The 13,594-nt window shown below is 40.4% G+C and overlaps 1 pseudogene; it reads right to left on the minus strand.

Moving 5' to 3' along the window:
* Positions 1-7,040: 7,040 nt before the first annotated feature.
* On the minus strand, positions 7,041-7,689 carry LOC105479979 (oligosaccharyltransferase complex subunit OSTC pseudogene; annotated as a pseudogene).
* Between the last annotated feature and the right edge of the window lie 5,905 nt (positions 7,690-13,594).

Below are 13,594 nucleotides of genomic sequence, written 5' to 3' on the forward strand. Positions count from 1 at the left end.
GACTTGGTGGTTGGAAGGTCCAGAATTGCTTCACTCCCATGGCTGACAGTTGGTCTCCACCTGGGTTTTAGATGAGGCTGTCAGCTGAAACCCTCATTTTTCTTTGATGTGGATCTCTCCATGTGATAGCTTGGACTTCCTCAGAACATGTCAGCTAGGTTCCAAGAATGGGCATTCTTAGAGAACAATCACCAATATGCAAGTGCTTATGAAGCCTCTGCTTTGCAACATTTAATAGTATCAATTTGTGAAGAGGAGGGACTCCTCCTCAACTCATTCTATGAACCAGCATCATCCTGATACCAAAACCTGGCAGAGATACAACAAAAAACATAAACTTCAGGCCAATATCCTTGATGAACATTAATACAAAAATTCTCAACAAAATACTAGCAAATAGAATCCAGCAGCACACCAGAAAGCTTGTCTACCATGATCAAGTAGGATTTATCCCTGGTATGCAAGCCTGGTTCAACATATGCAAATCAATAAACATGATTCATCACATCAACAGAACTAAAGACAAAAACCACATGATTATCTTAATAGATGCAGAAAAGGCTTTGGATAAAATTCAACATCCCTTCATATTAAAAACTCTCAACAAACGAGGTATTGAAGGAACATACCTCAAAATAATAAGAGCCATCTATGACAAACCTGCAGCCAAAATCATATTTAGTTGGCAAAAGCTGGAAGCATTCCCCTTGAAAACTGGCACAAGGCAAGGATGCCCTCTTTCATCACTCCTATTCAACATAGTGTTGGAAGTCCTGGCTGGAGCAAACAGGTGGGAGAAAGAAATAAAGGGCATCCAAAAAGAAAGAGAGGGAAGTGAAACTATCCCTCTTTGCAGACTACATGATTCTATATCTAGAAAACCCCCTAGTCTTACCAAAAGCTCCTTGAACTTTTAAGCAACTTCAGCAAAATTTCAGAATACAAAATTAGTGTACAAAAATCACTGGCATTCCTATACACCAACAACAGCCAAGCCAAGAGCCTAATCAGGAACCCAATCCCATTAATAATTGCCACAGAAAGAAGAAAATACCGGGAATATAGCTAACCAGGAAGGCGAAAGATTTCTACAATGAGAATTATGAAACACTGCTCAAAGAAAACAGAGGTGACACAAATGGAAAAACATTTCATGCTCATGGTTAGGAAGAATCAATATTGTTAAAATGATCATACTGCCTGCTATTCCTATCAAATTACTAATGACAGTTTTCACAGAACTGGAAAAAATGATTTTAAAATTCATATGGAACCAAAAAAGAGCCCAAATAGCCAAGGCAATCCTAAGCAAAAGAACAAAGCAGCAGGCATCATGCTACCTGGCTTCAAACTATACTACAGGGCTACATTAACCAGAACAGCATGGTTCTGGTACAAAAACAGACACATAGACCAGTGGAACAGAATAGAGAGACCTGGAATAAGATCAAACACATACAACCATCTGATCTTCAACAAAGCTGACAAAAACAAGCGATAGGGAAAAAACTCCCTATTAAATAAATGGTTCTGGGATAACTGGCTATCCATATGTAGAAGATTGAAACTGGCCTCCTTCTATACACCATATACAAAAATCAACTCAAGATGGATAAAAGACTTAAATGTAAAACCCAATACTATAAAAACCCTGGAAGACAACCTAGGCAGTACCATTCTGGACATAGGAAAGGGCAAATATTTCATGATGAAGACACCAAGAGCAATTGCAAGGAAAGCAAAAATTGACAAATGGGATCTAATTAAACTAAAGAGCTTCTGCACGGCAAAATAAACTATCAACAGAGTGAACAGATAACCTACAGAATGGGAGAAAATTTTTGCCGACTATATCTGACAAAGGCCTAATATCCAGCATCTACATGGAACTTAAACAAAGTTACAGGAAAAAAGCAAATCACCTCACTAAAAAGTGAGCAAAGGCATGAACACTTTTCAAAAGAAGACATATGTGCAGCCAACAAGCATATGAAAGAAAGTCACTGATTATTAAAGAAATACAAATAAAAACCACAGTGAGGTACCGTCTTACACCAGTCAGAATGGCTGTTATTAAAAGTCAAAAAATGACAGATGCTGGCAAGGTTGTGAGAAAAGGGAACACTTATATACTGTTTTGGGAGCATAAATTGGTTCAACCATTGTGGAAAGCAGTACCGCAATTCCTAAAAGGGCTGAAGACAGAACTACCATTTGACACAGCAATCCCATTACTGGGTCTATACCCAAAGGAATATAAATCATTCTATCATAAAGACACATGCAAGCGCATGTTCATTGCAGCACTATTTACAATAGTAAAGAAATGAAATAAACACAAATGCTCATCAATGATAGACTGGATAAGAAAATGTGACACATGTACACCGTGGAATACTATGCAGCCATAAAAAAAGAACAAGATCATGTCCTTTGCAGGAATATGGATGGAACCGCAGAGCCTTATCCTTAGCAAACTAACACAGAAACAGAAACAAATATCACATGTTCTCATTTGTAAGTAGGAGCTAAATGATGAGAACACATGGATACAGTGAGGGAAACAACAGATGAGGGGGCCTACTTGAGGGTGAAGGGTGCCAGGGGGAGAGGATCAGAAAAAGTACCTATTGAGTACTAGTCTTAGTACCTGGGTCATGAAATAATTTGTACAATAATCCCTCGTGACATGAGTTTATCTATATAACAAACCTGTACAATTACCCCTGAACCTAAAATAAAAGTTTTTAAAAAATTAATTTGGCCCAAACTGGTCACATGGCCAAGTTCAGAGTAAATGTGAGAGAAACACACAAAGGTGTGAGTATGGGAGGTGGGGTTCATTGGGAGCCCCAAAATACAGTGTACCTCATGGTGGTTCCCTAAAAACCCAACAGAGGAGTGAATGAGTGCTGGGCAGAGTTTTAAAAAATGTCTACTATGAGCTACTAAAGTTTTAACTTACGAGTTGTTTGTAATTCGAATAAAATGTTGAATTTTATTAAATCCTTCTTGGCCCGGCGCAGTGGCTCATGCCTGTAATCCCAGCACTTTGGGAGGCGGAGGCGGGCGGATCACGAGATCAGGAGATCCAGACCATCCTGGTTAACACAGTGAAACCCCGTCTCTACTAAAAATACAAAAAATTAGCTGGGCGTGGTGGCAGGCACCTGTAGTCCCAGCTACTCAGGAGGCTGAGGCAGGAGAATGGCGTGAACCTGGGAGGCGGAGCTTGCAGTGAGCAGAGATCACGCCACTGCACTCCAGCCTGGGCGACGGAGCGAGACTCCGTCTCAAAAAAAAAAAAAAAAAAAAAAAAATCAATCAATCAATCAATCAATCAGTCAATCCTTCTTGAGCACTTTTGAGTTGGTTATATACATTTTTTCTTTTAGTTTATTAATATTGTTTCATAGTTACATAAATTCATTTAAAAAATTAATTCATTTAAAATTTGGACTATTATTTCATGCCTGGATGGAACTTTTTAATCATAATATATTATGTATTATAGGATTCAATTTTCTAATAACTTATTTATGATTTTTGCATTTAAGATTATAAATAAGATTAGGGGATTTCAGTTCTTCTGGGAGGCCGCTGGTGGCCCTGATACTGCAACTTCTGTTGTGTGGGACCTGCTGTGGCTGCCTGAATCATATAGAGGACGCCAGGACACCAGGAAGCTGGAAATGGACTCAGTGGGCTTTGAGAATGTGGCTGTGAACTTCACCCACGAGGAGTGGGTTTGCTGGGACCTTCCTGGAAGAATGTCTACAGAAATGCAATGCTGGAAGCCTTCAGGAATCTGGCCTTTGTAGTAATCAAATGGGAAGACCAGGACATTGAAAATCTGTCCCAAAATCTTGGGAGAAAGCTAAGAAATCATATGGTGGAGACACTCTGTGGATGTAAAGAAGGAGTCAATGTGGAGAAACCCTCAGCTAGAAAGCAGATTGTCATCTGAACAAGAAAATTCGTACTGGAGGCCGGGCGCGGTGGCTCACGCCTGTAATCCCAGCACTTTGGGAGGTCGAGGCGGGTGGATCATGAGGTCAGGAGATGGAGACCATCCTGGCTAACACGGTGAAACCCCGTCTCTACTAAAAATACAAAAAATTAGCCGGGCGTGGTGGCGGGTGCCTGTAGTCCCAGCTACTCCGGAGGCGGAGGCAGGAGAATGGCGTAAACCCGGGAGGCAGAGCTTGCAGTGAGCCGAGATCGCACCACTGCACTCCAGCCTGGGTGACAGAGCGAGACTCTGTCAAAAAATAAATAAATAAATAAAAGAAAAAAGAAAGAAAAGAAAAAACTCGTACTGGAGTAAAACCGTGCAAAGCTAGGGTGTGTGGAAAAGTCTTTGTACATCATTCATTCCTTCATAGTTACATGAGCTCACTCTGAACACAAACAATATGAATGTGCTGGGGAACATGGAGAAAAGCCTCACGAACACAAACAATGTGGGAAAGCCTCCATTTCTCCCAGAAGTGGTCCAAGACTCATGGTAGTACCCACTAGAAAGGGATGTTATAAATGCAAGCTATGAGGCAAAGCCCTTAATTTCACTATTTATTTCACAATGAACTCACACTGGAAAGAGGTTCTACAAATGTAGAGAAATTGTGAGAGTCTTCACTGTTTTCATTTACTTTCTTTTCTTTTCTTTTTTTTTTTTTTTTTTTGAGATGGAGTCTCGCTCTGTCGCCCAGGATGGAGTGCAGTGACACGATCTCGGCTCACTGCAAGCTCCGCCTCCCGGGTTCACGCCATTCTCCTGCCTCAGCCTCCGGAGTAGCTGGGACTACAGGTGCCCGCCACCACGCCCGGCTAAATTTTTTTGTATTATTAGTAAAGACGGGGTTTCACCGCGTTAGCCAGGATGGTCTCGATCTCCTGACCTCCTGATCCGCCCGCCTCAGCCTCCCAAAGTGCTGGGATTACAGGCATGAGCCACCACACCCGGCCTTTACTTTCAAATACATGAAAACATTCACACTGGAGAAAAATGCTATGAATGTAAACACTGTGGAAAAATATTTGATTGCCCCAGTTGCTTTCCTTTTAATTTTTAATTTAATTTAATTTTTTTTTTGAGTCTGTCACCCAAGCTGGAGTGCAGTGGCACAATCTTGGCTCACTGTAACCTCTGCCTCCTGGGTTCAAGTAATTATCCTGCCTCAGCCTCCCAAGTAGCTGGGATTACAGGTGTGCACCACCATATCTGGCTAATTTTTGTATTTTTAATAGAGATGGGGTTTCACCAAGTGAAACCAGGTCAGACTGGCCTTGAACTGCTGACCTCAGGTGATCCACCTGCCTCGGCCTCCCAAAGTGCTGGGATTAAAAGATGTGAGCCAATGCGCCTGGCACTAGTTCCTTTCAAATACATGTTAGAACTCACACTGGAGAAAACCCTTACAAATGCAAACACTGTGGTAAAGCATTCATTTCTTAAACTTACCTTTGGACATATGAAATCAGAATTCATGTTCTCGAGAAATCTCTTGAGTGTAGGGAATATGGGAAAAGACGCAATTGTTCCAGTTTCCTTTGAAGACACAAAAAATGCGTAGTGCAGGAAACCTTCATGAATGTAAAAAATGTGGTGAAGTCTTTAGATGTCCCACGTCCCTTCAAGCATATGAAAGAACTCATATTGGAGAAAAACCCTGTGAATGTAATACATGTGGCAGAACCTTTAATTATCCCAGTTCCTTTTGAAGACATGAAAAAACTCATACTGGAGAAAAATGCTATGAATGTAAAAGGTGCGGTAGGACCTTTGGGTGGTGCAGTTCTCTTGGAAGATGTGAAAGAACACATTAAAGAAAAACCCCGTGACTGTAAATAAGGTGGGCAAGTCTTCAGTTTTTAAAATTGCCTTTGACTACAGGAAATAACTCATTTTGCCCAGTGCAGTCAGTACTTTGAGAGACTGAGGCAGGAGGATCATCTGAGACCAGCGGTTTGCGACCAGCCTGGGCAACATAACAAGACCTTGTGTCAAATATAAAATAAAATAAAATAAAGGAAAAAAAAATTAACTGGGTGGGGTGGTATGTGCTGGTAGTTTCAGGTACTCAGAAAACGGAGGCAGGAAGATTGGTTGAAGCTGACAGATGTGAGCCATGATCACATCACTGCACTCCAGCCTGGGCAACATAGCAAGACTCTGTCTCCAAAAAAAAAAAAAAAAAAAAAAAAAAGAAAAGAAAAGAAAAAAGAAAGGACTGTCATTTATACAGGAGAGAAATCCTGTGGATGTACAGAATGTAGGAATGCATTCAATTTTCCCAGTTTTCTTTGAAGACATGAAGAGACCCACCCTGGCAAACAATTCAAAGAATATAAAAAGTGTGATAAAGGCTTCAGATGTCCCGGTTCCATTCAAAACCATAAAAGGACTCACATTGGAGAAAAACCACCTAAATGTAAAACATATGGTAAAGTATTTAATTTTCCCAGTTGCTTTCTAACATGGCGAAGGGCTCTGCAGAAAAATCCTATGAATATACAGAATGTGGGGATGCTTTCCTTGCTGTCATCTCCATTCAAAGACACAGTGCAATGCATGTTGGAGATGAACATTATAAAATAGAAGAATGAATGCTGGGTGGAAGCCTTAGTAGTATGGAAAATACGGGAAAGTTTTTCATTTTTTTTTATTAGAAAAAGTATTTATTTCTGCTCCTTTCATACATCTTACTGTTCAGGAAACAGTCTTACATACATATCTGAAATAATCTACCATCACACACTCTAGTTAAATGCAAAGCACCATAGGTAAAGCTGATCAGCTGTCCACAGTTCTCAGCTTATGGAATCTTGCTTCTGGATTTTATGTTAATTTCTGAAAATCAGAAATGTCATCTCCAAAAAATGTTTAGGAGGTTGTAAAAAACAATCACTTTATTTGGTATTATAGTTGTAGATATGGAGTATATTTTCTTTAAGAAATGAAAAACTAAAAAGAAAATGCCACTCAATACTGTTGGTATAGCAATAGGTCAGCAGGAAAAAAAATTCTGTGATAAACTTGTCTCTTTAATACCAAGAAGAAATTCTAGTCCAAGCTTCAGTACGCTTCCTGTTTTTTCACTAGATATTTCTTTTACTGCTGCTCTTCATTCTTTTCCACATTTCATATTAGAGGATTGGTACAGCCTTTAAAACTTCATTGACAGGAGCAAATCCAGTATCCACTGATTTCTTCTCAAAGGCACTCTAACCCATCAGATAGCCCGGCAGTTTCATTCTCATGAATACTCTAGCCATGAAAAAACTCAGTAAGACACAGACGAATCCAATGAACAGAAGAAGAAATCTATTGAGTTTTGGGATATTTGGTGCATTCGATCGGTCCAGGATTATGAAACCTAAACCTCCCATTGTAAATAGGAAGCTGGATGCAAGTCCTTCCATAATATATTGTCCATTTACTCTGTAGGCCAAGAAAGCTACTGGCCTCTGATGCCCGTGTTCATCAGTCATAGAGGCAACACTTGGAGGTTCAACAATAACATCATAAATTATTCCTTCAGTGATGAGGAAGTAAGACACCACCACCAGAGCATACACAGTCATGGCCGATGGCATGTGCAACCAGGGCGGCTTCTTCAGCTTCAGGTTGGGACATTCGAGCGCTAAGAACAGGACACGGTACAAATTCTCCATGTTGGTGGCAGTAAGGGCAAGTTTTCCATTTTAATAATTACTTTAAAAATCTTGTGAAAAATCCCACTGGAAAGAAATCCTACAAATGTAAGTACTTTGGAAAACCTGATGTAAATTAATTATTATAAAAGGTTCAAAACTCCAACACGAATGAATTATTATACAAAGTTATCAATATATGGTGTTTATCAGTGGCTCATTTTAAAGAGGATTTCTGGACAATAGATTTCTACTTTTTTTTTTTTTTTTGAGACAGAGTTTCGCTTTGTTGCCCAGTCTGGAGTGCAGTGGCGCTATCTTGGCTCATTGCAACCTCTGCCTCCTGGGTTCAAGTGATTCTCCTGTCTCGGCCTCCCAAATAGCTGGGACTTCAGGCGCCTGCCACCACGCCTGGCTGATTTTTATATTGTTAGTAGAGACGGGATTTTGCCAAGTTGGCCAGGCTGGTCTCGAACTCGTGACCCCAAGTGATCTGCCCACCTCAGCCTCTCAAAGGCTGGGATTACAGGTGTAAGCCACCCTGCTCAGCCATATTTCTACTTCTTTTGCAAGGAAAAGTTGTGTTGAGAATTCTGTACATACTCTTTAAGCCATGGTACCTGAGGTTTAATGGGAAGTATTTTTATCCCAATACAGTTAATAAAATTTTCTCCATCCATTTTAAAGTGTGTTGGGTCTATAGGTGAATCGAAATTTATTTTTTATGGAGTGTTTAATTGTTCTGTCATTAATGGGCCACATAAAAATGAGACTTTATGAACTGAGATTTTCTTATTGGTGTTATGTGGCAAGTTCTGGACATTTCTAACCCATTGTGTATACTCCGTTTTCCTTTATTATGGGGAAAACTACTGCTTTGACATGACTCTTTATTCCATTTTCTTTGCTAATGAAGAGCTGTTGTCAATTTGTAAGTACGTCAAGTTTATCATACACCATTGTCTCATGGGAGTCATTTACATTTGTGTCCTTTATTTTTTGTCACTATTTCTGAGTATTATTTGGATAGTTCATTTTGAATTAAAGACAGACCTGTGATATCACAATATTTTGTGTCTAATCTAATGGAGAAAGCATTTAGTCTCATGGTCAAGTATGATGTTAGCTGTGGTTTTAAAATAAATTCCTTGAGTTTGAAAAAAAATGATTAGTCCGTAATTCCATTATATTCTTTCTTTTCCCTTCCCTTTCCTTTTCCTCTCTTACCTCTCTCTCCCTTCCTTTCTTCTTCCTTTTTCCTTCCTGATTTATATGATTGTGCTTGTCTTGTTTTGTCTTCAGGGTTAGGTTGATTTGAATCCCAGCACTTTGGGAGGCCAAGGCCGGGGGATCATGAGGTCAGGAGATTGAGACTATCCTGGCCAACACGGTGAAACTCCATCTCTACTAAAATACAAAAAATTAGCCGGGTGAGGTGGCGCTGTAGTCCCAGTTACTCAGGAGGCTGAGGCATGGGAATTGCTTGAACTGAGGAGGTGGAGGTTGCAATGAGTCAAGATCATGCCACCGCACTCTAGCTTGGTGACAGAGCAAGATCCTGCCTTAAAAAAAAAAAGAAAAGAAAAAAGAAGAAAAATGAATCAGAAAGCTTTATTATTCTGCTCACTGAAGTAAAATAAAGACTCTTTGCAGGCAGGAACTTCTTTTTGCTTACTGCTGTATCCCCAGCTCCTAAAACATAAAAGGAGTTCAATAAATAGTTACTGAGTAAAATGAATGAATCTTCCTCAAAATGGTGGTAGGCTATACCACATGTGAACGCGGCGCTCTTTCCTGTGAGTTTTTGGTGTGTGTGTGTGTGGTGGGGGTGGGGGCGGTGTTTTGCTACTTCTTCAAATCCTTCTAGGGTTGTGAATTTTTTCTTTTTCAGATGTGAATTTTTTTTTTTCCAGATGGAGTCTCGCTCTATCACCCAGACTGGAGTGCAGTGGCGCCATCTCGGCTCACTGCAACCTCTGCCTCCCTGGTTCAAGCAATTCTTCTGCCTCAGCCTCCCCAGTAGCTGAGATTATAGACGTACAACCCACAACTTGTCTACTCATAGTTTTCTGAACAGTAATTGATTTCACCTAGACTTTCAAATGTATTAACATAATGATATACACAGTCTTTCTTTCATTTGTCTTATTTATTTATTTATTTTAGGGACAGGGTCTTGCTCTGTCACGCAGGTTGGAGTGCAGTGGCACTATCACAGCTCACTGCAACCTAGAACTCCTGGGCTCGAGTGATCCTCCCGCCTCAGCCTCCTGAGTACCCGGGACTACAGCCGCATGCTGCCATACCCAGCACTTTCTTATAATTTTAAAGTATTATTCCGCCATCTGGTTTTAGTTTTTATTTGTATCTTTTCTCTTTTGTTCTTGATTAGACTTTTAAAGGATTGCTAATTTTATTGACTTTTTAAAAGAAACAGATGTTTCTGAAACTCTGATTTCAGATAAAAGCAGAAGTTAATAAGAACTTTTTGTCTTTTTTTTTTTTTTTAATAGACAGGTCTTGCTCTGTCACCCAGGCTAGAGTGCAGTGATGTGATTACAGCTTACTGCTTCTTTGAACTCTTGGGCTCAAGAGATCCTCCCACCAGGCCTCCCAAAGCACTAGGAATACAGGTAGGAGCCACTGCACCTGGCCAGTAAAAGTTTTTATAATTACTTTAGTTGAATACTTAGATAATATATTTTTTATCTTTTAGGTTTTCTCATAATACATTGAAGCTATACATTTTCCACTGAGAATTAATTTGATAATATCTGTAAGTTTATAGATCCAGGACTCTAATTTTTATTTCTAATATCCTATAATTCCACTTGCTTTCTATCATTCAAAAGATCTTCTGATGGCTACCATTTCCCTTTTACTATGCTGTTTTGGATTTAGCTTTTTGGTAGCAGGACTTCAAGATAGCCCATATCCCTTATGTAATCATCTCCTACACTGGATCCAAGTTAGTCTGTATGATTAATAAAAGATGGCAGAAATGATGGCATGTGGCTTCTGAGCCTACGTCATAAAAGACCTGTGGCTTCGCGTGAACCCAGCGGGTGGAGCTCGCAGTGAGCCGAGATAGCGCCACTGCACTCCAGTGTGGGCGACCGAGCAAGACACCGTCTCAAAAAAAAAAGGGGGAAAAAGAAAAAAAACACCTGTGGCTTCTGCCTTGTTGCCTATCCCTGGGATTACTCCCTCTGGGAGAAACCAGGTGTCATGTCAAAGGGACACTCAAAAAGCTCTGTGAAGAGTTCAGTGCAACGAGGGACTGAGGTCCCCTCCCACAGCCGTGTCCAGGAACTTGAGGGTGGACCCCCAAGCCCAGCGAAATCTTCAGATGACAGTAGCCCCAGCAGCATCTTGATTGCAGCTTCATGCGTGATCCTAAAACAGAAAGTTGCAGCTAATCTGCCTCCTCATTTCTGACTCACACAAACTGTGAGATTCAAAAACGTGTTGCTTGTGTTAAGCCCCCATGTTTTGGGGTAATCTGTTACACAACAATAGGTAAGTAATATAATTTTAAAATATATTTTATCTCATTTCAGTTGGATTTTGGAAGGGAGAGAAAGAAAATATATGGGATCAGTCTGTCTTCCTGATCCCACTCTTTCTTTAGCTTAAAATATTTCCCATCACTGGGGTCTTAACTGTGTAAACAAAACAATTGTATTCACAAAGAGAAAAAAAGACTGGGAGAAACAGGTGTTCCTAAAGGGAAAGTGTTAATATTCAAATTCTACCCAGCATTTTAACCCTTGTAAATTTGTATCTCTACTAAGGCACACAATTATTTATATCAGAACAAATAAACGTCAAGCACATTGACTTGAGTATAAACACAAGAACATTGAGGTCAACAGGTTGCTTGGCAACCAAAGAAAGAAGCAAAACAGTAGCTTCACTCAGACACCGTAACCATCATCTCATCCTGGATGCAACTGTTGTGGTTAACACTTGAGTATTTCGTGGTGATAGGGGGTCGACTGTCATGTTCTCTCTTGTTTTGTCTAGATCATGTTATTCTTATGTATAGCATCTTGAATTAAAATGATTACTCTCATTCCGCTCTTTTAGTTGTTCTAAAACTTTGTTTTAGGAATTTTTCCTCTTTCATTTTCTCCTTCATCTCACCTCCTTGATGACTCGGCCACTATTTTTTTTTTTTTGGGTCTTTTTTTAGACAGGGTCTCACTCTGTCACCCAGACTGGAGTGCAGTGGCATGATCTCGGCTCACTGTAACCTCCGCCTCCTGGGTTCAAGAGATTCTCCTGCCTCAGCCTCCCAAGTAGCTGGGACTACAGGCATGTGATACAATGCTTGGCTAATTTTTTTGTATTTTTTGTTTTAGTAGAGATAGGGTTTCACTATGTTGGCCAGGCTGATCTCGAACTCCTGATATCAAGTGATCCGCCCGCCTTGGCCTCCCAAAGTGTTGGGATTATAGGCATGAGTCACCGCACCCGGACCCCTTGGCTACTATTATGTCTCCATTGTGCAGCCCACACAAAAATTTCTCCGCCCAAATTTTTCATCTACATCTGGGTTTGGATGTTTGGGAGGAAACCTCTGCTTTTCCTTTGTTTCTAGATAGATTAAAAAAAATTAATTCCACCTACTTTACATGTGTCTCTCTGGGAAATGTGGCTACATGTATCTCTTTTCAAATGGAAACCGTTTCCTGGAAAATACTTGAAAATGTTACATTGTAGAAAATTAGACTGTAATTATCTGTGCCGCCAAATTCGCACCAAACTTTAGTTGCAGTATTTCCTGCTTGTTGTAGTTTCACAAATGTGTAAGTGTTGCATAACGGAACATCTGAGACCTACATGTAACCTTTTCCTGTTACTTCTGAGTGATTTACTTCAACTGAAAATTTATGATGTGTGCTAAACAGGATAGTATAATTGCAGAACTCAAGAATCAGAATAGTGGCCAGGCGCAGTGGCTCACGCCTGTAATCCCAACACTTTGGGAGGCCGAGATGGGTGGATCACCTTAGGTCAGGAGTTCAAGACCATCCTGGCCAAATGGCAAAACCCTGTCTCTACTAAAAATACAAAAATTAGCTGGGTGTGGTGGCAGGTGCCTGTAATCTCAGCTACTCCTCAGAGGCTGAGGCAGGGAGAATCGCTTGAACCTAGGAGGCAGAGGTTGCAGTGAGCTGAGATCATGCCATTGCACTCCAGCCTGGGCAACAGAGTGAAACTCCATCTCAAAAACAACAAACAAACAACAACAACAACAACAACAAAAAGATTTAGAATAGTGTATTCCAGAATATTGAAATTTTAACACATTAGGTAAATTAAGTAGAATTCTCACAATGCCATAAGCATAGCCTGTGTACCCAGACATGAATGGATTCAAATCTTGGATGTGTGTATCAGTTGTTGGACACTTGACATGGTTTCCTCTGTACAAAGCAAATAGGGCCAGGCATAGTGGCTCATGCCTGTAATCCCAGCACTTTGGGAAGCTGGGGTGGGAGGATTGCTTGAGGTTGGGAGTTTGTGACCAACCTGGACAACATAGTGAGTCTCCGTCTCTATATAAAAATAAAAGAATTAGCCAGGCGTGGTGGCACGTGCTTGTGGTCCAAGCTACTTAGAAGGCTGAGGCGGGAGGATTGCTTGAGCCCAGGAATTCAAGGCTGCAGTGAGCTATGAGTGTGCCACTGCACTCAGCCTGGGTAACAGAGTGAGATCCTATCTCAAAAAATGGGGGGCAAATAATAACTTCCCTTACAGAGTTGTTTCAGAGTTAAATGTAGTAACATATTGAAGAGTAAGTGCTACAATTTAAGTGCTCAAAACCTGTTGATTTTATACACATGCACAATACTATGATAACGTTTTCTAGCTATACTGATTTCTAACAGGTTTATACTACTTATATTCTAATTCATGCCATTGCACTATT

Source organism: Macaca nemestrina, chromosome 9 (genome assembly GCF_043159975.1).
Source record: "Macaca nemestrina isolate mMacNem1 chromosome 9, mMacNem.hap1, whole genome shotgun sequence".
NCBI classification, from domain to species: Eukaryota; Metazoa; Chordata; class Mammalia; order Primates; family Cercopithecidae; genus Macaca; species Macaca nemestrina.